Source organism: Dipodomys merriami, unplaced genomic scaffold (assembly GCF_024711535.1).
Source record: "Dipodomys merriami isolate MVZ:Mamm:240054 unplaced genomic scaffold, mDipMer1.0.p SCAF_288, whole genome shotgun sequence".
Classification (NCBI taxonomy): Eukaryota; Metazoa; Chordata; class Mammalia; order Rodentia; family Heteromyidae; genus Dipodomys; species Dipodomys merriami.
Window position 1 is genome coordinate 1,221,104 of NW_027204359.1, and position 26,138 is coordinate 1,247,241.

At 35.5% G+C, this 26,138-nt stretch overlaps 1 non-coding gene across 1 annotated transcript; it reads left to right on the forward strand.

Moving 5' to 3' along the window:
• Positions 1-7,236: 7,236 nt before the first annotated feature.
• Positions 7,237-7,339, forward strand: LOC138838687 (U6 spliceosomal RNA). Its single transcript, XR_011375717.1, has one exon. It is a non-coding gene; the product is annotated as a U6 spliceosomal RNA (small nuclear RNA).
• Positions 7,340-26,138: the final 18,799 nt, after the last annotated feature.

The following is a 26,138-nucleotide window of genomic DNA, read 5'->3' on the forward strand; positions in this document are numbered from 1 at the left end:
GGGAAGCTAGCCTTCTTGAAGTCAAGAAATTCATATCTGTTCCTTAGGTCTGAAATCTATCCCCAGCACTAGAATACATCTTATTTGTGTACATTTTAAGTATATGATTTATATTTACATACATAGGTTGACTCCATATTGCATTCAGTGTTGTTATTCATTTTATTTTTTGTTTTATTCATGTGTTTGTGGGGCACAAGGGCAGCAAAGATGAGATTGAGAGGAAGTTGAGTGGGAACAGCTCAATTGTTTACCTTAAAATCTGATTGGATAAAGCTTAGGTGCATAATAGGGTGTGACCTTTATAGTGATTGGTAGGTTCCTTTCCCTCCCCTTCCATTGCTCGCAGATTTTCCCTTTAAAAGGTACCTGCTGTCTGGTAATTGACCAGTTCTTGCTTCACTTGACTCCCCACTGTGTCTGAATATCTCCCGGGCTAAGGGAAAGGACCAGTGGTACACTTAACATTCCCTGGCCCCATCCATCTTTCCGGGGCAAACAAAGACCCAACATGTATTGACTGTTTATTTTATTGACTAATATGGCAAAAAGAACATTGGTTACATTGATTAAATAGGATATAGCTCTGCATATGTATTCCACTTATATCTGATACCCAGGACTTCCACAGAAAAGGAAAACATGTGTCACCATCAGTTTCTTACTCCATGATTCATTGTTTGGGCGTGATGGCATCTAAACTCAAGGCCTACAGGGCCAAATTCATGAATGTGTTTGTGTCAGCATGCCATCCTGGAACAAATTGAGCTGATAGGCAGTTCCAGGATCTGAGGTCAAGCACCAAGGGTTGACAAAATAAGAACAGATTTAAATGCAGATCATAGTACACTAAGATATATATATATATATATATATATATATATACAGAGTGCCAGAGATGTCTATCCATTGTTCAGTTATATAGACTACATTCCTACCAATTCTTGGGTATTTATTATGCCTCCATGTAATTAATGGTATTATTTTTATCTTTAATAAACTATTAAGTAAATCAGTGCCCTGAAATTATTGCGTCCCTGTGAGAAATAGTATTCTTTTAATGTTTTATGATATATTAAATAAAATCAATCAGCCGACTGAAATCACGAAGTCTAATTGTGTACAATTACCATTCATGAGCATGTCATTCAACTGTGACATTGATAACATTCCATCAATATTCCTGTGGATGGGAACGAATTTTTAGGATATCCCACCATCTGGAAGTGGCATGACTGTATTCGAACTGTAGGCCTATGTTGCCGTGTGGGACTATGGCTTCTCCAATAGCCCTTAATTAAAAAAATATTTAGCTCCCTGGTTTGTAATTCATGACATTTTTTTCTGCCAGGCCTGGGATCTGAACTCAAGGTCTGGGTACGTATGCAGCACCGTGATGGAAGGGAATCTGAACATGCTTGAACACATGAAAGTCAGGCCTGTTCTCTAGGCCTGAATTCAAGCCTAAGAGCTTGAAAACATACTCCTTATATCCAATTTAAAGATAGGATTTATGCTTCCATACACACAGTCAGACCATATTTTGTTGGGTGTGGTTATTCATTTTATTTCTTGTTTTATTCATTTATTTACTATTTATTTCATTGACTCTAATGACCCCTCTACCATTTATTACATTGTTTACATCCTATAACAGCATCCAGATTTGTAAATATGTTCTCCATCATTCCTGACACCCAGGACTATCACAGAAAAGGAAAACATGTATCACACTTGGCTTCTTACTCAAACATTAAATTTTTGGATATGCTGGGATGTGAACTCAGGGTTTAGCAAGCCCAATTCATGAATGGATGAGTGTAAACATGGCAGCCTTTAGCCAATGAAGCTGTGAGGTGGTTCCCAGGTATTGAGATCTAGCCCCAGGTTTGGCTAAAACAGTGATACATGTATAGGCAGAGGGTGGTATACAAATAAATATATATTAGTAACGAGCGCCAGAGGCATCTATCCATGATTGAATGACACCTACTACATTCCTACCAACTCTTACACATTTATTATATCACCATTGAGGGAATATTATTCTTTTCATGCATAATAACCTATTAATTAAGATCAATCAGCATCCTAGAATTATTGCATCCAATTTTAGACTAGACAGAAGCATGATGTACTCTTTCAGTTGGTATTCCTATGCAGAGGAACGAGTCTTTTGTGATCTCCTGCCATTGGTAGGTGTCATTACTGGGATTTTTTACCCGGGGCCTATGTTCACAGGTTAGCCTATGGATTCTCTGATAGGAAGCCAGCCTTCAGGTATGGCAGGTCAGGTCCACTTTGCAGCCATGTTATTCAGACCTAGGATGGTCACTGTGCAAAGAAAAAAATGTAAAACCCTCAGTCCTCTGCAGCTTGCCATTTTTTGTGCTATGCTACATATTTCTTATTCTTCCTGAAAGCCCTCTGGGCCTAGAATCCCTGGATTGGCAATGGGTCCGAGGGTGCCCCACCCTAGGGCGATTGAAGCTGAGGCAGAGTTGCCATGACCTGAGTTCAAGCCCCTTGTTGGCAAAATAAAGAATAAATAAAAACATTAATTAATTATTTAACTAAATTAAAAAACAAATAAAGCTCCCTTGTTTTGCATTTCTACAAGTTTTCTTTCCTAGCCTGGGATTTGAACTCAGGGTCATGGTAAATATGTAGCAATGTGAAAGAAAATGCAGATTTGCCACTACTTGAGTTCAAACCCCATGCAAATCCAAAATTAAAAATTAAGTCACTGAGCTCAGCAGGGGGAGTAGTTGTGGGGATGGGAGGGAAGGAATGGTAGGGGGAAAGCAAAGGAGGAGACAACAATGCTCAATAGGAACTGTACTATTTACCATGCTCATTTAACTGTAACCCCTCTGTACAACATATTTACAATAAAAAATGAAAAAAGTAGTGCTTAGAGAAGCATTTTGGGGGTAAGAGAAAGTGTCTGAATAGATGTACAAAATTCTACACTGCATTTTTTTTAATGTTCAGTATGTAACTGAATAAACATAACTGCTTCCATTAAAAAATTTAAGTCACTGTCTTGGAACTGGGGCCAGTATTTCCATCATTGCTGGGATTTGATCTAACCATCCAGGTAACTCTTTTGCACCATGAATGTAGGCAAAGCTCACTGTCCTTGAGGAAAAGAAATTCAGGCTAGAGATCCCAGCGTCTGAATGAAAACCCTGCAATGGAAAAAATATTTCTATATATGTGTAATATATGATATATATTTACATCTGTATGTTTATTACATATTTTAACTTTTATTATTGATTTTGTATTTTTTTATTTTTTATTTTTCATTTACTTATTGTTTATTGTATTTAGTATTATTATGCACACAATATTTAGTACATGTTGTACATCTATTATAAATTTGTACACAATAATTTAGGACATTGACTGGTTTTTCATTAATATTTTATTAAGTGTTAAACATGATACATAATTAAATGGAAACATTTTTCACAGTCTTCACATGTTTAGAGTCTCTCCCATGTATGAACTTTGTCTTCTTTATCTTTATAATTTTCCTAAAGGAATTTCTTTAGATGATTTTTACTCAGAAGCCTTATATTGGGGATAGTCAAGTTGAGGGATAAAATTGTAATGGTGGGGCTAGAAATGTGGCTTAGTGGTATTGAGCTGAGTCAGCATGCATAATGGTAAGGTTTGAATCCTCAGTGCCACATACTCAGAAAAAGCCAGAAGCTGTGGAGTGGCTCAAGTGGTACAGCACTAGGCTTGAGAAAAAGGAGCTCAGAGACAGTACCCAGGCCCTTAGTTCAAGCCCCAGGTCAGGCAGAAACAACAGACCAGATGCCTGTGGCTCACAACAGGAAACTTAGCTTCTCAGGAGGCTGAGACCTGAAGACCACAGTTTAAAGACAGCCTAGGCAAGGAAAACCTGTTAGACTCTTATCTCCAATGAACGAAAAAAGACCACATGTGGTGCTGTGGGTTAAGTGGTAGAGTGTTCGCCTTGAACTGAAGGGCTCAGGGACAGTGCCCAGGCTTGAATTTGAGACCAAAAACTGGAAAAAAGTGAGGGTTAAGCAAAGTACATTGCCTGTTTGCAAATTAGAACATTCTCTGGAAAAAATGAATGTTCATGTACACCAGAATTGGAGTTAGAGTTCAAGGTTCAATTGTAGCCCATTCATATGCATAGCCTCTCAGATTCTAGCATTATAACCTTGTGTCCTACAGGTTTCTGAAAGGTCCAATGTTGAAAGGCCTAATATGCTGCCCAAGCCCTTTGTGATAAGCAGCTGACTTGTAATGCGAACATTATTACAGTTCTGAACCTAGGAGAGCACCAGTAGCTCATGCCCATCACATTAGCTCAGGAGGCTGAATTCTGAGGATCACAGGATGAAGCAAGCCAGGGCTGGAAAGTCTATGACTCTCTGACTTCTACTGCTGAAAGGTCAGATGTTCAAGAGCTTCCTGTGTTTCCCGTGGTAATGAGAAGTTGCTTGCACTCTAAATGTTCTTAGAGTTATTGAGTTATAAAGCAGGAAATAAACATCATTGACCAATCCTGGGTTCACATGAAGTTCTCAGCTTCCAAGCCCTAGTCTTGTTAGCAGGAAGAACTCCAGTGTAACAATATTTGAAGGCAGAAACCAGTTTCAAAAGCCAGACTATGCGAAGAGACCTAGGCCTACAGGATTAGGAGCTAGAATGTACACACTCAACAGGGAAGTGAGCTGCAAAACCATTTCATTCATTCCAGACACAGCCAGCAATGAGGGGAAAACTTGAACATTTGTCAGAGTTACACAATGATCAGGCTTTTCTCAGCCTCTTCAAACAATGACTAATTAACCTTCCTCCCTCAGGTGAAGGAAACCTCAGGCTATCTTTAGGTTAACAATAGAGAGCCTTGCTCTTTGGTCTTAGGGAGTGGGGTTTTGACTCTCCATCTGTCAGATTTGAAGGCCTTTCTTCTCGCTCTGCCTGTCCATTCTCCTTCCTTCATTCTCCACATCATTAATGCAAATCCCCAGTCCAAAGAGAGGCAGGGTCCTTTCTCTTCTGGCTCCAAGCACCTGAGTTAGAACCTGGCTCTGCCCTCTTGACTCTGGGGCCCTTGGCTGACTGAGAAGTGGGAGACGGTCTTCCTGCTCTGTGGTTGTATGAAGAACATGTTGGTGTCCTGGCACGCTGCAGAAGGCCTCATGACTGGGGAGTGTTCCCTTCTTTCCTCCTGACATCCAAGACCAATTCTGGCTTTTTCTTGAATGTGCTACTGAGCAGTCAAACCCAGGGCTTCTTGCATGCTAGACAACACTCTCTCACTAAATCACATTCCCAGCCCCCTCATCTTTTTCTTAATGGTAGTTTTTACATAAATATGCTACCATTTTATGTCCTCAATTTTAATTTTCTGAATATTGGTTACTTCTAAGAAACCTGGTCTTCTCTTCCGCTGCGTGACTCTTCCTGCATTGGCCTCATAATAAATTGTAAATAAATGCTGCTGAGGGTGACCTGCTTTAGGCAGATGGCTGCACAGATTGTTGTGTATGGTTGTTTGTTAACACTCCTGGACCTTGAATTCAGGATCTGGGCACAGTCTGTGAGCTGCTTTATTGAAGGCTAGCCCTCTAACACTGGAGTCATATGGCTATACTTCTGGCTTTGTTTGCCCTGAAGTTGGACAGGGTTCTCAAGGACTTTTCGGCTTAGGGTGACTTTGACCATAATCTCCTATCTCAACCTTGTAATGAGAAGTGTGATATATATAATCAGATAGACCTGTATTTGCATTTTGTATTAGATCTGCTTGAAGAATGCAGCTGCTATTCTACCCTCCCTTGAGCCCCAGAAACTCCTGGATCTGGAGTTGAAATTAACGACCCTCTGGCAGGGAGTACCTGACAAAGTACACATTCCAGATCACTTTCCCCTGTGCCTAGGATCGGAGATAGTGGCTGCTTGGCAAAACCACTTCCCCCGGGTCGGGGTCAGAGATAGTGGCCATCTGGCAACAACTTCTCCTAAGTTACCCTAGAAGTACAGTCTAATTAGTTTAGAGCACAATAGCTCACTAACCTGACCAGTTATTAGCCCCAGCCCTTTTCCCACTTTGTATTGCGCCAATCATCTGCTAGAATTATGACTTAAATTTCCCACGTGGTATATTAATTCATTGCCAATACATACTGAGGCCTTACCCCTACCAAAGAACATATGAAAAGTGTTGTAACCCTGTGCTTGGGGCCTCTCTCTGCAATCGGATATCAGTGCACAGAGGGGTCCGTGCTCGAGCTCGTCAATAAAAGACTCATTGCCGCTTGCATTGATCTTTGGTCCCTGGTGGTCTTTTGGCGGGGGCTCCAAGTCTCCGGGCATTATAATAAGTATCAAGGAGGACTTCTGAGAGCCACTGGTGCCTTCCTAAACATTGGTCTTGCTGATGTTCTTGAACAGACCAGTGAGTCCCTATCCTCGGGTTGAAGTGGTGGGAGCTGGAGCCCACAGTTTCAATCCTGGTCCTGCCACCTCCAAATGGCAGGAGATCCTAAGAAACTCATTCCTATCCATATGAATACCAATGGAATGTGATGTATGTCATGATTGAATGGGACGTTCTTAAATGATTCTCGGATAAAATTGTAAACAATTAGATTATAATACACTGATCAATTTTAATTAGTACTTATGAAACATTTAAACAATCACATTAATTAAATGGAGGCATAATGAAATATATCAGAACTGGGTGTCACATGGTATAGGGGTGCCATTTTTTCTGCCAAGACTTACTTTAGTTAATTGTTATATCCCATTTTCTGAATGTAATTTGGTATATGAAACTAGGATATATTATAAATCAATTATTCAAAGTTTTTATCATAAATATTTATAGCAAAATATAGAGATAAATCCAAATTATATATATATATAAGCAAATTCCCAAAATTAAATATATTTAAACCATTAAAATTTTTAACAAAACTTAACACTTGCTGCAGTGTTCATTATGACAGGAGCCTTGTATAGAATAATTGAATTCCTCCTCCTACACATCTCTTGAACAACAAATATCTGGAATTATTTTGTTTTTGACATGTCAATCTTGACTTTATTCTTAAATGTGTGCTTATGTAAGAAGTACATGGCTTTAAATTTCATGAAAATTCTTTTATACTTACTTTTTGTTGAATTGTCTAGTTTAAGAAAATCAATTACACTTTATATATAAAACATGTTCTATGCTCCATTCAGCATGACGTACTCTAACATTGGAACAATACAGACAAGATTTGAATGGCCCCTGGGCAAGGATGATAGGCAAATTCCTGTACCATTCCATACTTTTACAACAACAGATGCTGGAGGGGATGTGGACACAAGGGAACTGTACTGCACTCTTTGTGGGAGTGTAAACTTGTTCAATCACTTTGGAAAGTAGTATGGAGGTTCCTCAAAAGACTCCACATAGAACTCCCCTATGACATAGCAATCCCACTTTTGGGCATTTACCCAAAAGATCACAAACAAGACGGTACTAAAACTATCAGCACAATCATATTTATTGCAGCATTGTTTAAGATAGCTAAGATATAGAAACAACCCCGATGCCCCTCATCAGATAGATCAAGAAAATATGCTATTTGTACTAATGAAATTCTATGCCTCCATAAGAAAGAATGGCATCGCCCAATTTGTAGAAAATGGAAAGACTTGGAAAAAAATTAAGTGAAGTAAGCCAGGTCCAAAGAAACATAGGTCCCAGGGTTTTCCTAATTTTTAATAACTAATATATGTCTGGGATAAGCAGAAAAAGTCAAAATCTATGCACATATGACCAGATAAGATGATGTTAAGGGAAATGAACGCCCAAATAGGAACACAAGTGTTTTTTTTTTCTTGCTATTGTTTCGAACGTACTTATAACAGTCTATGTGATTTTTTTTGTTTCTTTATATGTTCCTCCCTCATGCTATAACCCCTGTTTTCACTGTATTTGAATTTGGTGTGCCCACCTCTTGTATATACGCTCCTCTAATTTGGGAAGAGGAAGGAAAAAAAAATGCTTAAGTAGGGATTCAAGTTGACCCATTGTAACAATGAGATGCACAAGACACTATGGTGAAAAATGAACTTTACAATTTAGGCAGGGGAAGGGGGGAGGGGAGTTTACTAGTAGAGGTAAGAGGGAAGGGACGGTAGACGGAAAATAAAGGAGGAGGTAACAATCCTTGTTAAGAAATGTACTCATTACATGCTCATGTAAATGTGACCTCTCTGTACAGTATTTTTAAAATAGAAAAGTATGAAAATGTTCTGAGATGGGAGAGTTTATTTCCTTTATTTTACTCAAACAATATGGCTAACAAAGAAATTAATGCAAAAAACTGATATGAAGGTATTTTGAATGAATGTGTGTGTGTGCATGTGCACATGTTCTCATGCACTTGCATGTATGTTGGTGTGCTCACAGTTTGAAAAAAGGGCTTCAAAGTCTTGCTAGGCCTTTCCTCTCTAGATTGGTGAGCTACTATATGAGCTACATCTCCATTCCTAGCCCTTTGCTAACTCATTGAAATTTTTGAAAAATAATCTCATGAATTTATTTTGCCCTGATTGGCTTCCACTGCTATCCACAGATCTCTGGCTCCTGAGTAAATATGCCGAGTAGTTAGGATTACAGGTGTGACCAACCAGCACAAGGCATGCAGAGTAATTTTAAAAGTAGAAGAAAGTTTACTTCACGGGGGCCTGTTTTATCATCTCCTACTTTTAAAGCATTTTGGAGTGATTATTTGTGAATTTTTTTTTCATTTTTTGGATTCTTAAGAAAGTAAGTGATGATATTTAAAAGTTATTACTTTTTAAAATGGAACCTGGAAAAATGGGACAGAATATATTTGTCTTTCTTATAAGCTCAGCTCTGTGCATGATAACCCAATGTCACCAACACAGTCTGTGTTGAAGAAAAAATGTAACAGAAAAAATAACCATGGGCAATAATTGCTATGGTATTATTTCTTGGACAATATGAATATTGAATTGAGAGTGTAAGAGAATGGAGAGATTTTACCTACCTTTTGTGTATTGCTGAAAGACTTTTGGAAACTTTGACTCATTTTCTTCCTCACAGTGTGTGTTTGGGCCATGCACTTACTGCCTTTAATTACAATTTTTCCCAACACTAAAATGGTAATAACATTAGCATTATAGAAAATGTTATCTTAAGAATTAAGGAAAATAAAACTTGTGAAATACTTAACATAAACTTCCATGAATGAGTTTTGAGTTTAGCCAGCAGTTTTTTTTAAATACTAAAAAGAATGTGATAAGTATTACAGAAACCATTGCATATAGTGAGCAAACAGAAGTAATGTAATCTATTGGCCATACTCTTCTTCCAAGGAAGCCAGTTGGATTATTTCTCATGCTGTAAATCAAACTGGTTATCTTATGTCTTGAGAGTGTAAAAATATCAGGGACAAAATAATGAAGGAATGTTGTAGACTGAGGTGAAGTTCATATGAAAATGTGCAAAACTGATAAAAATTCAAAGCATCTGAGCATTATATTGTGTTTTACATCATTTAAGGTACATTGCAAAGTTAAGAAAGACCTAGAAGAATGGATTCTCTTTTCGATGTCTTATCATTGGTTCTTGGATGAACACTTTCCTCATTCTTGTAAAGGCATCATAAGATGAGGGGAACTATATTATTTTTTGTTTGCTTCTGTCCATTTATTCTTCATTTGAAATCTGAACTACTTGAGACTGAAAGAAAACAAGGAAATTAGACACGCAGTCTTTGGAAAAAACAATCATTGTGAAATAAATAAAATGCGTATGCATTTTATTTATATAGTTATATAGTTATATAGTCTCAAGCATAAACAGAAAATGATTAAGCAATATCATGTTATTTAAAATTGAAAATGTTAGGAGTTGCTTAATATTGTTGCTTTCTAATACCTTGAATTAATTATTGATTTTGTATTTGAAAGATTAAAGATGATATTAACAAGAAACTTGATTAAAAGTGTACAAAAGTTCTGAATAGACATGTTCTCCTTAAAGCCCTGAAAATTTCCAGTGGGCTTACAAAGTTATTTAATACCACTTCTATGCTGGTTTAATTCTTTTTGAGCAGAACTCATTAGAGAAATGTAATTCAAAATTACTATGATACTACTTCATAATTATTGTAACTGTAAGTTCCGTTCCACCGTCCTCACAGCAAAGTCTCCACCTAGTATCTGCGTTAAGCAACTGGGACACTTGGAAGAGGTCACATCTGAATTTGATGTGGCCACACCTTTCTCCACCCATACCCTAGATAAGGCTTAGCCCAGGCCCAGAAGCTCTCTCTGCTTTTCTAGCTCTTTCTCAGCTCTCTTCTCTGTCCTCTCTCTCTCTGTTCTTTTCTAGCTCTCTCTGCTCTCTCACTCTTCTCTCTCTCTGCTCTCTCTCTGCTCTTTTCTAGCTCTCTCTGCTTTTTTCTATCTCTTTTCTAGCTCTTTCCTCTCTCTTTCCCAGCTCTCTCTCTTTCCCAGGCCTTTCCCAGCCACGTGGAGTGCCAACCTTGCCTGGTCCCAGCAGGTCTACTGAATAAACCTACCCCTTACCTGAATACCTTGTGCGTGGTGCTGTTCTTATTTGACTACCTCATTTTAAAAACCTAACTAACTTTTATCAAAAAAATCAAAGGAATCACGTGTGGTGGTAAAGGCTTTTAACTCCAAGCATTTAGGAGGTTGGATTTAAGTCTAAGGCCAGTCTGGAGTACTGAAGAGAATAAAACCCTGCCCTTTATTACCTTTTAACAAAGGTAATAATGCTGGGAGTGGAGAAAAGGAAATTTTCTACACTCTTCAACAAAATGCAGGTTAGTATTCTCCTTGTAGAAAGTAATATGCAGCTTTCTAAAGAACTCCAAAGTTGAAATATAATCTGCCCCACCAATCAAGTGATTATTTCTCTATTTGTAACTCAAATATATTTGCAGTTCATTGTAATCATCATTCACAACAACAGCCAAGATATAAATCGAAGTTCAGTGTTCAACTACAGACTTATAAAGCAACTGTGGTACATGCACAAATATCTTTTTCTGTTTCATCCTTAAAATAGCAAGAGACTTCTCCCATTAGCCACAACTTACAATGACCTGAAAGATGTATTCTAAATGAAGAAAAATATTGTCTTCTGATCTTTGTAAACACACACACACACACACACACACACACACACACACACACACACACACACACACAAACATCAAAAATTAAGAGAGAAATTTTTAACAAGTAAAGCAACGTGGAATTGTTGGGGCATTAAGGTCACAATGTAGAAGATAGTAGATATACAGGATGAATCAGTATATAGTTGTAATGTACAACATGAGGATACAGGAGACAACACTGGCCTTACATGGTTTCCCTGATTTGCAATATCTAGTATATGTCTGAGTCAAGTAGAAAAGGTCTGATAAGGTGATGTTAGGGAAATGAACCCTTAGATATGTATTCTTTTTTTCTTTCATGCGATTGTTTCTAACACATTTATAAGACTATTTCATTGTTGTTTGTATGTCCCTTCCCCACAGTATAACCCCTGCTTTCACTGTATTTGATGTTCGGTATAATTTGTGGAGGGGAAGGGGAAAAACAAATCGTTTAAATATGGATACAGGTGGATCCATTGCAACAATGAAATGTACAAGTCGTTATGTCTAAAACGAACTTTACAATTTTAGTGGGGGGGGGGAAGCGGGTAGGATTGGGTGGGGGGCGGAGGGAAGATGGGAAGGGATGGGAAGGGGAAACAAAGGAGGAGGCTACACTCTTGTTAAGAAGTGTACTCATTATCTTGCCCGTGTAATTGTAATCCCTCTGTACAGTATTTTCACACAAAAAAAAGAAAGAAATGAATGAAGCTAAGTAAGTAGGAGTTGTTCTTATGAGTAGGGGTTGCTCTTTTTGTTGTGCTTCCCTCAGTAATGGATAAGATGAACATAATGTTGCATGCTCAATATAGAACAAAATTTCAAATTAAAATACATGATATTATCCTTGGTGTAAACTAATTATTGCAAATAAAGGAAACCACGGGACCTATGTTTCTTTGTTTAGTTTACTTCACTTAATATGATTTTTTCCAAGTTCTTCCATTTCGTTAAAAATGAGATGGTACCTTTCTTTCTGATGAAAGCATAGTATTACATTTATGTATATCTCTTTGGTGTGTGTGTGTGTGTGTGTGTGTGTGTGTGTGTGTGTGTGTGTATGTTTGTATGTGTGTGTTTCACTTTCTTGATCCATTCATCTACTGAGGGGCATCTGGGTTGATTCCATATCTTACCTAGGGTAAATACTCCTGTGATAAACATAATTGGGCTGGTAGCTTTAGAGTGGCCTTGTTTGTGGTCACTAGGGTAAATGCCCAGAAGTGGGATTACTGGGTAATTGGGGAACAGTATTGTGTACATCAAGGATAATATTAATAGTTGAGCAGAATAGCTCAAGAGCTATGTACATATGACTGTATAAGGTGATTCAAAGTTAAATCAACAAATGTTGATTTAACTTTTTGTTGTTCTTAATGTACTACGTGATTTGTTTTTATCCTTTTGTGTTTTCCCCACCTATGGTTTATTGCCTGAAGTCACTGTATTTTAATCTGATGCCCTGGGTATTGTAAATATGTTGATTTGAACTTGGGAATGGAAAGAGAAAAAACAAAATGGTGAGACAAAGGTCAAATAAGTAACCTATGCAACTGTCATACTCACAAGACAATATGTTGGAAATAATCTTGAGGGGGGGGGCGTTGGGAGGGAAGAGGGTAAAAAATTGGAGAAGGGGTAACAAGTTAGAAAAGAAATGAATTCCTTGCCTTTCTTGTGTAAGTATAACCCCTCTATACTTTACCTTAACAATAGAATTTTAATAAAAAATAAAATATATGAGAGCAGCATTACAGGAGATAGGAAAGGGGGAAATATTGTAGTATAGTGCAGTAAAACAGCTGTGGAGACCAGAAATTTTACTTTTACATAGGAAGAAATAAAATAGCACACAGATTTTCAGCCTCATGTCAGTCATTACAAAGAGAAAACAAAATGCACAATCAGCAAACCAATATAGATAAAATAGAAAATTAAACAAGTTGAAGGGATGACTTGGACCAAGAATAACAAATGACACAATTAGGTAACAAATAACAAGCTGGTAAGTTTAAAAAGTATTACCCATAATTCTATTAAATGTTATTTACATCACAATTTGTTAGCACTATAATTCAAATCACAGTTAAATAATATATCATTTTTATAATGTTATTTATTTTTGATTTCTTAATATTGAATGTTTAATATATAATTTTAATTTTAGCAGCTATAGAAAAGAAGAAAGTGAAACTAATTTTAATGATATATTTTATGAATTGTAAAACTGAGAAACATTAGAATTTAAACAAATAATTTATCATTATTGTTTTATTTCTGTGAATTAATGTAATAATTCAAAGTGTATTCTACACTTAACACTCATCTTAACATGAAATAATAAATTATTGTACATAACTCGGTTTTAGGTGGAAGGACTCAGAACTGTGGTAAAATTCACACCACACAATACACGTGGGAATGACCCCTCTCCTCTAGTTTAAGTTGTGGAAATTTGATTTCTACATGAATGTAAAATTCCTGTCTAGGTGACATTTATACAAGTATATACAATTATATGCATGAGGAGTACTTCAGATGATACTTAAAAGTCATATTCATTAATTAAATTTTTATGATTTTGTACCAAATAAATATTTATAGAGAGACTGAATGTCTGATTAGATGATGGTGTATGTGGGCCAGATTATGCGTATTGAGGCTTATTTTATATTCCTGATATTGTTTCTACAGTTAGATTTAATTTTCCATAACTGGGTCAAGTGTATTATATTGCATATATGAAAGTAATTCTTTGCCATTAATCCTTTGCCATTTGTCAAATACTAATATAATTTATCCATGTGTTAGAAGTAATGGAAATAACAACAGATATAAGCAAGATAAATCAGTCTGAAATAGAAAAGTATTTTCACCTTTATTTTCATAGCTGGTCCTCTTTTACACTACAGAATATTCTTGGGAAAATGTGCTCCAGGATGGCCACAACTGCAGAATATTATGGTTTGATCTATCATAAGAGAAAGAAGGATGCAGAACCTCCCTTCCAAAAGTCTGCTCCCAGGGATGTAATCTGCTTTATGGTGGTTAATTGAAAATGAACATTTTTCACAGTCAACCTTGAAAAGCCATCTTGATAGACCATTTCTGTAAGTGGATTACTACAGAGTTATTCATGGCTTTGTAAGGATGCCAGATTGCCTCATTTTGAGACAATTTTACAGGAATTTAGTCACCAGTTCTTTGTATCTTTCAGGGAAAAACCAATTGAATCTAGGCCAGGGAAGCACTGGGGCCCAGAGAAGCTACTACCTTGAATAGTAATCCTAGACCTCTAAAACTAAACACACACACACACACACACACACACACACACACACACACACACACACACACACACACACACACACACACACAAATCAAACAATCAAACAAACAAAAAAATTCCAGTTAGTACAGCCAGTCAGGTCTGCTATCACAGCCTACTTAAAATCAGGCAAAAAAAGAGAAGCTGAGAGTTATTTAGATGATAACTAATATATTTTTTATGAGGCAGACTGAAATGAGACCCCAGAGAGAGGGTCAGGAAGACTGATAAGAGAGAATAAAATTGGTCACACAAAGATTGGAAAATAAAATTCCTTGCAGAACAAATAAATCATAGTAAGCCTGCGCATATAAGAACAAGACAGCAGACCAAATTCCAGAAATGCACATTTACTTAGAGGTCAGCTTAATGAATTATCAATGGAAATATTTGAATTCTTAAATATTTTACAACATGTGGAAGAATGCTGAAGAGAAAGAAAATGCCATCACTCTGTTAGGAGGTCCAACATCACATTAGGAAGTAATCAAGCACAGATTTGTAATAAAAAGAGTAAATAATTATTCCAAATGAGGGCTTCATTTGTTTTGATCTAACAGTTCTTGATTTAGGTGCTAGCAATTACCATACAATTGATCCAGTCCCACAGCTGAGTTAATACTGACCGCAGCATTCCCACATGAAGGAAAAGAGAAAATTTACAAATGTCTGATGAAATGAGTAGAGGGTGAAGTGTTCTAATAGTGATATCTAGGTTTAGACACAGGTGATGAGGTCGATTTTCTTTTCTAAAAATCCCCCATTTTTAGCCTACTGCCAGTGGCTCACAGCTGTAATCTTACCTACTCAGGATGCTGAGATCGGAGGACGGCGGTTCAAAGCCAACCTAGGCAGGAAAGTTCCTGAGACTCTTATCTCCATTTAACCACCAGAAAACCAGAAGTGGCACTGTGGCTCAAGAGGTGGAGCACTCACCTTGACTTGAAGAGCTCAGGGACAGTGTCTAAGTCCATACTTCAAGCCCCTCGACCAACAACAAAAATCTCCCTTTTCTTGGACTGCCTACATCTTTTCCTAACATTCAACAAAGAAGCCATTTTATCAACCACTACATTTAAGTCCTATTCTAGCTACTGCAAATAGAATGATTTGGTATCCTATGTCAAAAGGTTCATATTTGCAGAAATAACAACAGTGGTAAGTTTTTTTTTTTCCAGTCCTTGAACTCTGGGCCTGGGCCCAGAACATGGTTATGCTGGTAGTTTTCATGTGAGCTTGTTTGTTATTTATTGGATTATTGCCAATGAGGGTAATTACTGGGTCTAAAGGGAGATCTGTTTACTCATTTCAGGAAAATCCGTACTGCATTCCACAGTGGTTGAACAAGTTTAGTTTCCCACCAACAGTGTAATAGAGTTCCCAATTGGTTACATCCATTCCAGCATTTTCTATTGCTAGTTTTCTTGATAATGGCCATTCTAATTGGGATGAGGTAGAATCTGTCTTGGTTACTTGTAGATTTGTGGGTACCTTATAGCTACCATGAATAAATCCATGAAATCTATGTTGCTGAGAGTCTGCATTCCTTTCTCTTTTCTCTTAGTATAATTTTCCCAAGCCTTTCCTTTTCCTTAATACTGGTGAAAAGTCATCCTTTCTAATGGGTGATTAGAATTCCAGTGCGTGTGTGTGTGTGTGTGTGTGTGTGTGTGTGTGTGTGTGTGTGTGTGTGTGTGTGTGTGTGTGATGATTATAGGCCCATGAGTTCATTTCTATGTCTTCTGTTTCATGTGTACTTTTGTAATTCCATATTAAATTTGGATTGCTTTCTTTATTGCATTGAAGAATATTGTTAGGATTTTGATGAGTATCGCATGGTCAATTGTTTGGGGCATTATTGCAGTTTTTGCCACTTTAATTCTTCCAACCAGGAACATTGAAAGATTTTCCATATCCTTGAATCTTCTTCAATTTCCCTTTTTAGATTTTAATGTTTTCACAGTAGAGTTCCTTCACATTTTTAGTTAAATTAATTAATTCCTAGTTTTGTTGTTGTTTTGTTTTGTTTAGATTAGATTTGATTGGATTTTGAGGCTAATACATATGAGATTGTATTTTGGATTTCAGGTTGGTTCTTCCCATTGTTGGTAACACAGAAAAACTACTGATTCTTGTGGGTTTTATACCGTGCTACATAGCTCAAGGTTAGCATCACCTTTACTAACTTGAGGGAAGAAGCTATAAGGACTTTTAAATACAGGATCATTTCATCTGTAAAAAGGGATAGTTTTACTTCTTCCCTATTTGTATCCCCTTATTTTCTCTTTCCAATTGCTCTTGCTAGAAAGTCCACTACCATTTTGAAGAGTAGTAGAGAGTGAACATCCTTGTCTCATTCGTGATTTTGTCTTAATGCTTCCACTGTTAGGTTAAGGCTAATTAACTATCATAACCAAACTCTGTATTATATTGAGGAGTGTTCCATGCATTCCTAGCTTCTCAGACTTTTTTAATCATAAAGGGGTATTGGAGGTTTTTAAAAGCTATTTCTATATCCATATAGATGATCATGTGTTTCTCACCCCTGCATCTGCTGATGCTTTGTGTTATGGTTACTGACAAGAATATTGAATCAAATTGTATCCTAGGATGAACACAATTTGATCATACTATATGTCTTTTTTGTTAGTTACTGAAAATGGCTGGTGAGAATTTTATTAAGAAGTTCTGTTTTAATGCTTATCAAAGAATTCTCTTTCTTTGGTGATTCCCTATGTGATTTGGGGAAGTGTGTAATTCTATCTTCATAGAATGTGTTTGATAATTTCCTTTCCCTTTCCATTCCATTGAAGAGTTAGACCTGCATATTGTAAGTTCTCCGCAGTCCTTAATTCCATGGTAAATTCATTGAATCCTAGCTTTTTCTGGAATGGGAAGTGGTTTATTGAAATTTAATATTCATTACTTCTTATATGTTACTTCTTGCTTCAGATTCAGTATAGGAAAGCATCAATTTCTCCAGGATTCTCCAGATTATTGGCATAAGGTTTTCAAAATACTCTCTTATAACAGTCTCAATTTTGCTTATATCTGTTGTGTTGTCTCATTTTTGTCTCTAATTTTCTCTATTTGAGTGAGTCCTCTTATTTTTTTTATTATGAAAGTGATATAAAGAGGGGTCATTACAGTTACATAAGTAAGGAGTACATTTTTTTAAGTGTTAACCCTTCCCCATTTTTTCCTGCTTCCCCCAACCCTGACATCCCACTCCACCAAAGTTGTAAAGTTAATTTCTAACATGATGTCTAGTGTATATCACTTTTGCTTTGGTTAATCTTTGTGCCACCATTTCTGTGATTTTTCTCCCCTTTCTCCAAATCAGATAAACATGTATAAGACAAAGCATACCGAAATAAAAAACAGTGAGTACAAGGAATAAACCAAAGGGTAAAAACTTAATATAAATAACCCAAAGCAGCTCACTATACAATCATCTTGTATCCATTTCTTGGAGCTCATTTCGATAAGCATCATTTTATATGGTGATATGCATATTGCTTTTGAGCTATTGTGAATATTGTAGACATATTCTATTGTTTCCAAAGGAGTGAAAATCAGTGGCCTATGATTCTTTGGGTCTTGCTTGTTTGACTTATTATATTTTCGAAGTGATTCCATTTCCTTACAAATGGGGCAATGCCATTCATTCTGATGGAAGCATAGAGTTTTGTTGTGAACGTATATGACATTTTCTTGATCCCTCATTCCTGGCTCATAAGGGAGCTCTATTGAGAAACCTCCATACTTCTTTACAGAGTATTTGAACAAGTTTACATTTTCACCAATACTATAGTAATGTGCCTTTTTGGTCACATCCCCACCAGCCCAGCATCTGTTATTTTTAGTTTTCTTCATAATGGTCACTCTAACTGGGGTGAGGTGGAAGCTCAATGTTGCTTTGATTCACACTTCTTTTATGGCCAGAAATGTTGCATATTTATTCATGCGTCTATTGGCCATGCATATTTCTTCTTCAGAGAAGTCTCTCTTTAAATCTTTAGCCCACTTATTAAGAGAGTTGTTATTTCTTTGAGGATATGTTTTTATTTGGGGGGGAGTTAACTTTTGGGGCTCTAAATATATTGAGATATGAGGCCATAGTGTGTTGTAGAGCAAGTAAAGATCTTCTCCCAATCTGCTGGCTTTTTATTTACTTATCTATATGAGTTCTCTTCTTAGTCAGACTTGGTATGGTTGTGTCAAGTCTGTTAATTTATTTTAAAAAAAACTCTGTTTTTTTAAATTCTTTCTATGTTTTATTTTGTCTTTATTTATTTATTTCTGATTTTTTACATTTGTTTCTATCTACTGCTTTGGTTTAGGGCTTGCTCCTGTTTTCAAGGAGTTTGAGGTACATAATTAAAATATTTATTTGAGATTTCCCCAATTGCTTGAAGTAGGCACTCAGAGCAATAATTTTTCCTCTAACTACTGCATTTCCTGTGTCCCAGAGAAACTAGTATTTTATGTGTTCATTCTTGTTAAATTCCAGAAACTTTCAGTTCTTTTCTAATCCCTTCAGTGTCCCACTGGTCATTCAACAACGTGTTATTCAGTCTTCATGGGTTTTACAATTTTTTTTTTGTTTTAGCTGTTTAATTCTAAGTTTATTCTGTTACAGTCTGACAAGATATGGGAATTCAATTAATTTTTCTTTCAATTTGGACAGAATTTCTGAGTGACATAGGATATGTTCTATTTTGGATAATCTTCCATGAGCTGCTGTGAAGAATGTATATTCTGATGATGAATGTATATTCCGTAGATGTCTGGTAGGGGTAGGTGGTCAATGTAGTTATTTAAGTCTGTAGTTTCTTGGTTGAGTTTTTCCTGGATGGTCGGTCATTCATGGATGACAATGATGTGTTGAAATGTGTTTTTAGGTTAAGTAGTATCTGGTTGATGATGTTTAGACATGTTATATCCTCCTAATTGAGTGTTGTCTTTATCAATATGTAATATCTCTTTGTACTAATTTTAATTCTATTTTATCTTATGTTAGTAATTCTACTGCAGCCTGTTTATGGTGTCCATTTGCTTGAAAATTTTCCTTCCAGCCTTTCAGTTTCAGTATGCGTTTGTTTTTGTCAATAAAATATGTCTCTTTTAGATGCTAGATGGATACGACGTGTTTTTTGATACCACTATTTAATCTATGTCTTCTATTCGGAAATTTAAGTCCACTGATCTAGAGAGTTAAGACTGAGAATTGCCTGATAAGTCCTGTTATGTTATACATTTGCTGTTCGGAGCCGTGCCTCATCTACTCTTAATATATTTACTTTGTTCTCTGATAGGGAGCATTTTACATAATCAGTTGCTGTTCTACTTGGTCTTCTCTATGTTGGATATATTTGATTAACTTCTATCCTGCTGACTTGGTAGAGATACATTGCTTTAAGTTGCTTTGTAATGAAATATTTTTATATTTCCTTTAAATGTAAAGGAGTTTGGCTTGGGCCCATATTAACGATTGGTAGCTGTTTACCTTTAATGTTTGTCATATATCATGCCAGGCTCTCTTTTTGCCATATCAGCTAAAAAATCTGTAATTTATCTCACTGTATATCCTTTATAAATAATCAGTCTTTTCTCTGTAGCATCCTTTCCTTGATCTTTAATGATCCTCTAATGGATTATGATGTAGAGGTTGCTTGTTCAGTACTAGAATTCTCTGTTTGGTGGTCTAAAGGTTTCTCTTTTCTGAATGAGCCTATCTCTCTGGATGTTTGGCATGTTCTCTGCTATATTTCTGTAATATGTTTCCCATCCATTTAGTTTCTTGCTCTTCTCATTCTTGATACCTATCTACCCGAAATTTGATTTCTAAATGAGTCTTGTACTTCTGGCAATATCATTTCTTATTTCGTTTATTTGTTCTTAATGATAATTTCCGCTTTCCTGTTAAACCTATTCTGTCTTTGACCCTGAGATTATCTTCTATGTCATTTATTTGCTGTGGAGACTTTCTGTTTTGTTTTCGATTTCCCTGTCTTCTAATTGGTCCTTTTTTAGGGCTTCTAACTCTTTATTAAAGATTTGTTTTAAGTCTTGTATGGAATTTCTGTACATTTTTTCTTTGGGTGGGGGGGTTGCAAAGGTTGTTTTTTTTAGCTGTGTCTTCTCTCATATCTTTTAACTAGGCATCCATTTTTTCCTTGGACTCCCTTTACTTCTCAGACTTTATCTTTGTTTCTTATCTCCATGAATTATTTTGCTAATCTTTGTTTGGTCTCATCTTGTTCACAAATTTCCTTGTAGAGGTTTTCTATCTTTTCATTAATCACATTTTCAGCAACATTTGTAAAATATTTTGATAACAATCTTCTAGGTCCTTGATTGTCTGTTCTAATGCCTGGTTATTTACTGTGTGAATTGAAGTACCTTGACAAATTTTTCTTGTATTTTTTCTGATTGGTTGTGTCCATTTGGAGGTTTTCTCTTGGGGAAACAATGATGTTAATAATTGACTCTCTATGTTCTTGGTTGATTTGCTAGGTGTTGGTTTGGTCTTCTCTTTTGATTTGTTTTTCTGGAATTAGGTTTTTGTCTATACAATTAAGTGTAGAAGTGTAAATCACTTGTGGTGAGACTTTGTGATGTTAATACTTATGGTTCCAGTGACGGTTCGGACTGTCCAATGGTATGTTGAATTGTCTCTGTGTATGCATGTGGTTTTCTCTGATGTACATTTCTGTTCCTACTTTTTTCTATGTAGCCCTTTTATTTCTACACTGCAGATGTGCTTTTGAATATGTTGGCCAATACAGTCACAGCAGTCACCTGCCTGGCTGGGCACGTTTTCATAGATTTCTGTTTTCTAGTGAAGATAGTATAAAATCTTTTTATGAATTTTATGTCTATAATTATATCTATAATTACAGCTGTAAATCTATAATTATGGCTATCTTGGTCTGACCCTCTAGAAGTGGAGTACTGGCCAGGAATCTAAATCTCTGTTTCATTAGAGAGAATTAGGGAAATTTTCTGTTGTTATTCTGCCATTGTTTTTCCTTTTCCTCAGATTTATTTTATATATTGTTATTTTTTTCACATAATTTGGGATTTGTGATGGTTGTATCAGGTTATTTTTGTTTTTCTGCTCGTGTTATTTTGAAGTAGTTATTTCAGGCTTCTATGAAGAGACAGAAAGAGAGAAATATTTGTTATTACATTAAGAGAAATAGAGAAGACATTTTAACCTATTTGCTACAAGTAAATTAGTATTAAGCAAAGCTAATGAAAATAATTACTTCTTACGCTACAGAGGACGAGTATAGTACTGGGGATTATCTTGGAGGAAAAGACTTTAGAATAATAACAACTGATGCCTTATATTGAAATTACTGGCTAAACATTCTTCTTCAGAAAGGCAAAAGCTCCATTTCTTTCATATTAATATTATAAAATCATAAACCTGCATGTTGAATTGTTTTCCTCAGCTATTTTCAATTCCATGCTTCATCCATTACATATCTCTGAATGACCAATTCGTTAAAATACCTATATTTCTTTTATTGTGTTATAAATCTCAGTAATATAAATACGAATTTATCTCTGAGCCTCATCTTGAGCTACATTCATATGTAATTTATGCAGTCTCAAGCAAGAAACCTATTTTACTCTATTATATGTCTTAATCAATAAATGCATTCTCTTTAGAAATATGTTCTCATCTTTTATATTGCTCCAGTAAACATCATGTATCTAGTACATTTAATGAAATATAAGGTTTGGAACTGGAAGCTACCCCCCCCCATTATCACTTTAACGTAAACTCCTGGAGACTATTTTGCATAAAATATATAAAAGTGCAATCCACATGTTTATATATAAATAATATAATGGTTAAGACAATTAGACACAAGGACTACCACATCAATTCTCAATTGACTTAAAGGCACCAAAACATTGTGTTCATGAATATCACTCATTGTTAGAAAATGACTAGTCAATACAAAGTTTATATTATATTTGAAGTTTACTAAATGAAAATTACACCCAGATTTGCTGTCAATATCTTGTTTCCAGGGATACATTTTTTCAGCAAACAGGGAAATAAAAATAAGGGTTTGACACAGAATGTAAGACGTAGAAGTAGACTGTCTGTCCTTAAAATGATAAGTACCTGCAAATCATGTGATATATTAAAAGATACTATAAAAATTCATAAGAGGATTTATGATCAGAAATGATATGTAAGCAAAGTAACTGGAAAACTGTATATGTAAATTGAACTTTCAATATAAGATGGCAAGTTTTCAATAAATGGGCCCATAGAATGTAATTCTGTATTTCTAACTCACATACCATATTCGGCATTTTTCCACATACTCCCATTCTCTTACCTCAGTTCCTGATCAATATTCTTGTATTTCATGTTGTCAATTCCTACTAAAATAACAAGGTGGATTTTTTTTGGTCTCTAGATCCAATACATTTTAGTATTTTGGAATAGTATGAATTCATGGAGTTTGACTTGAATGTCAAGATTGTAGATATTGTATTCAGGTTACTGTTAATTGGCCTGAAGCATACAAAGACACATAGTATACTAAGAAGAAGGGACTTGATCTCAGGGAAACATACATGTCCAGGCAAGATCCTGAAGCAAAGAAAAATAAATGTAGCAAACACCAATCAACTATAATTACAAAGGAATGGAACTGATCTCTGATGTTTCTGGGTGGCAGCTGTGTGTGTTTGCATGTGTGTGTGTGTGTGTGTGTGTGTGTGTGTGTGTGTGTGTGTATGTGTGTATGTGTGTGTGTGTGTGTGTGTGAGTGTGTGTGTGTGTGTGTGTAGAGAGAGAGAGAGAGTGAGAGAGAGAGAGAGAATTTTAGTGTGGCTTCCATATTTATAGACCATAGAGCATTACTTATTAAGGAAGAGGTGCTCATATCAGAGCTCTGATACCATTGTCATCACTTTTTACTGCGAAAAACATTTGCTTAATCTCTAATTAAATAGGGAAAATAAACTAACATCTAACGTGATTGTTTTCACAATTTATTAGCATATTGAAGGCTAAAGGGAGGAATCAGAGATCAGTTTAACCTTCTTCCTCTCTTCTGAATATTACACAGCAATAGATGTGATTTCAGGAGTCTCTTGAAATGTACTGACAGCTAAATTATTAATGTGCTTTATAATATAAAACATATGATGGAGAAATAGATCAGCCAGCAAGCACAAAGTACTAGTGATAAGATCGAACTTTTGAGCAGGTTGCCATATCTTTTAGGAATGTAATTCCTGTATATGAACTTCAAATTTTGTGGCTTTCCCTGTGTGATCAAATGGTAGGAAAGTCCTATAGGAAAGTACTGTACTGTTCAGCCAAATAGAAAATGCTAATGATCCCATACTCATGTTACAATTTTCCATTCCATACAGACTCTCTTTTAGAGTGCTTTCATTTAATATACTGCAGCACCTCATCCTTCCCTGTGGGAGACAGGAAAAAAGATAATTTTGATTGAATATTAAATTACATAAATTAATGTGTACAGGCATGATTTGTAAAATTATAGAAGTTTGTAATAAATGTAAGTAGGGAACATGTCACAAACAAAAAATATAATTAAAAATCAAATGACAAGAATAGAAGACACAGCATTTTCTGCAGGAAAACATACATTAGATTAGTTGCAGAATTTCTCATTGGAGATAAATTTTATATTAGAGCATAATTCCCTTTACCCAAGGATTGAAACACTTTATTGAAAAATATATTTCTTAGAGATATTTTTGCTTCATAATATTAGGGATACAGGTGGAACCATTGCAACAATGAGATGGACAAGTCATTATGTCGAAAAACGAACTTTACAACTTTGGCTGGGGGTGGAGATGGGAAGGTATGGGAAGGGAAAACAAAAGAGGAGGCAACAATGCTTGATAAGAAATGTACTCATTATCTTGCCCATGTAATTGTAACCCCTCTGTACGGTATTTTCACAATAAAAAAATAATTTTAAGAAGAAAATAATCCCAAAGTAATTATTTTCCTATTTCCATCTGATTTACCTCCAAATTAGAAATCCAGATATATGATTTAATTTACTTTAACCAAATCTATTATTGAGAATAAGGTTCTTATACTCTCTACATTCGTCACACTAAGATCGTCAAATATGGTGACTTTGAAATGATTAGTCTCTTTATGAACTATGTTAACATTATTTACAATATGAGTGAAATGTTTAAAAATAGTATTTATTTAGTTTAATTACTCTGAAGAGACAAGAACTCATATAATAAAAGGTTAAAAATGATTAGTTTTTAACTTTAGAATTTAAGAAATGTTTTTGACCACACTGGTTACTGGAGCCTTCACAATAAACTCATGAGATAATTTATATTGATGAAGCAAAAATCCTAGAGCTTAGACATTTACAAATACAAAAATCAAGTCATTCTGAATATTTAGATCATATATTAAACAGAAAACTTAGCATTCAAATATCTGAATATAGTAATACATTTAATTGCAGGGTAAGTACTTGTTCTGAAAGGAGATAAAATTGCATTTATTTTTAAAAGTAAACCTAAGTATATATTTGAATAAAATACAATGTTTAAAATATCACTCATGCAAGACAAAAGATGTACAGTTCATTGCTTTTCATGACAATTATGTTCCCTAACTTACTAGAAATACTAGATTACTAACCCTAAATCTTTGCTTTGTAGGGAAATAGAAATTTAGTTTCCTAAAACTCATTACTACAACTTTTTTCAAGCAATTACTAAGTAATTGTTTATATTTTCTGTCATGGAATCTTATTTGATTTTTATTCATTAAATTAAATAATTAGCCAATAACAATATAAATTATGTGTAAACAAAGTTTATCTAACATATATATTTCTTTCAAAAGACAAATGGCACTCTTAAAAACACTGGAAGGGGCTGGGAAGGTGGCTCAGTAGTAGAGAGCTTGCCTTGCATGCCTGAGGCACTCACTGGGTTCGATTCCTCAGCACCACATAAGCAAAAAGAAAAAAAGCCGGAATTGGTGCTGTGGCTCAAGTGGTAGAGTGCTGGCCTTGAGCTGAAGAGCTGAGTGACAGCGCCCGGGCCCAGAGTTCAGACCCTACGACCGAACCCCCCCCCCAAAAAAAAATAGAACACTGGAAGTCAGTGTTATGTATTTATTAATTTTTAGTTATTTTGTTAATGGTTATTCATTTTCAGAAGTGGCATTTTCATTATGCTCTTTCCATAATATATTTAAAACTTTTGATTATACTCCCTCTATTTCCGTTTTATTATTCTTCTCTCCAAAGCTCTTCTGTTTTTCACATCAAATTACATCTTTATATATGCACATATAATCTAATTTGGAAAATTTAATGTGAACTGCAGGTTAATTCAAGTTTACAGTGGATTAACAGGATGAAAAAAACCTTGATTATTTTCAGTTAACTTCTGAATTGAGCTATCATTATTATTTTGGTTAGGGTTAGGATCCCAGACAGAATTAGAATTAGGGTTAGAGTAACAGAAAATTTAGGTTCAACACAGGATGACCCATTGAAACAATGATACTCACAACACACTCTGTTGAGAAT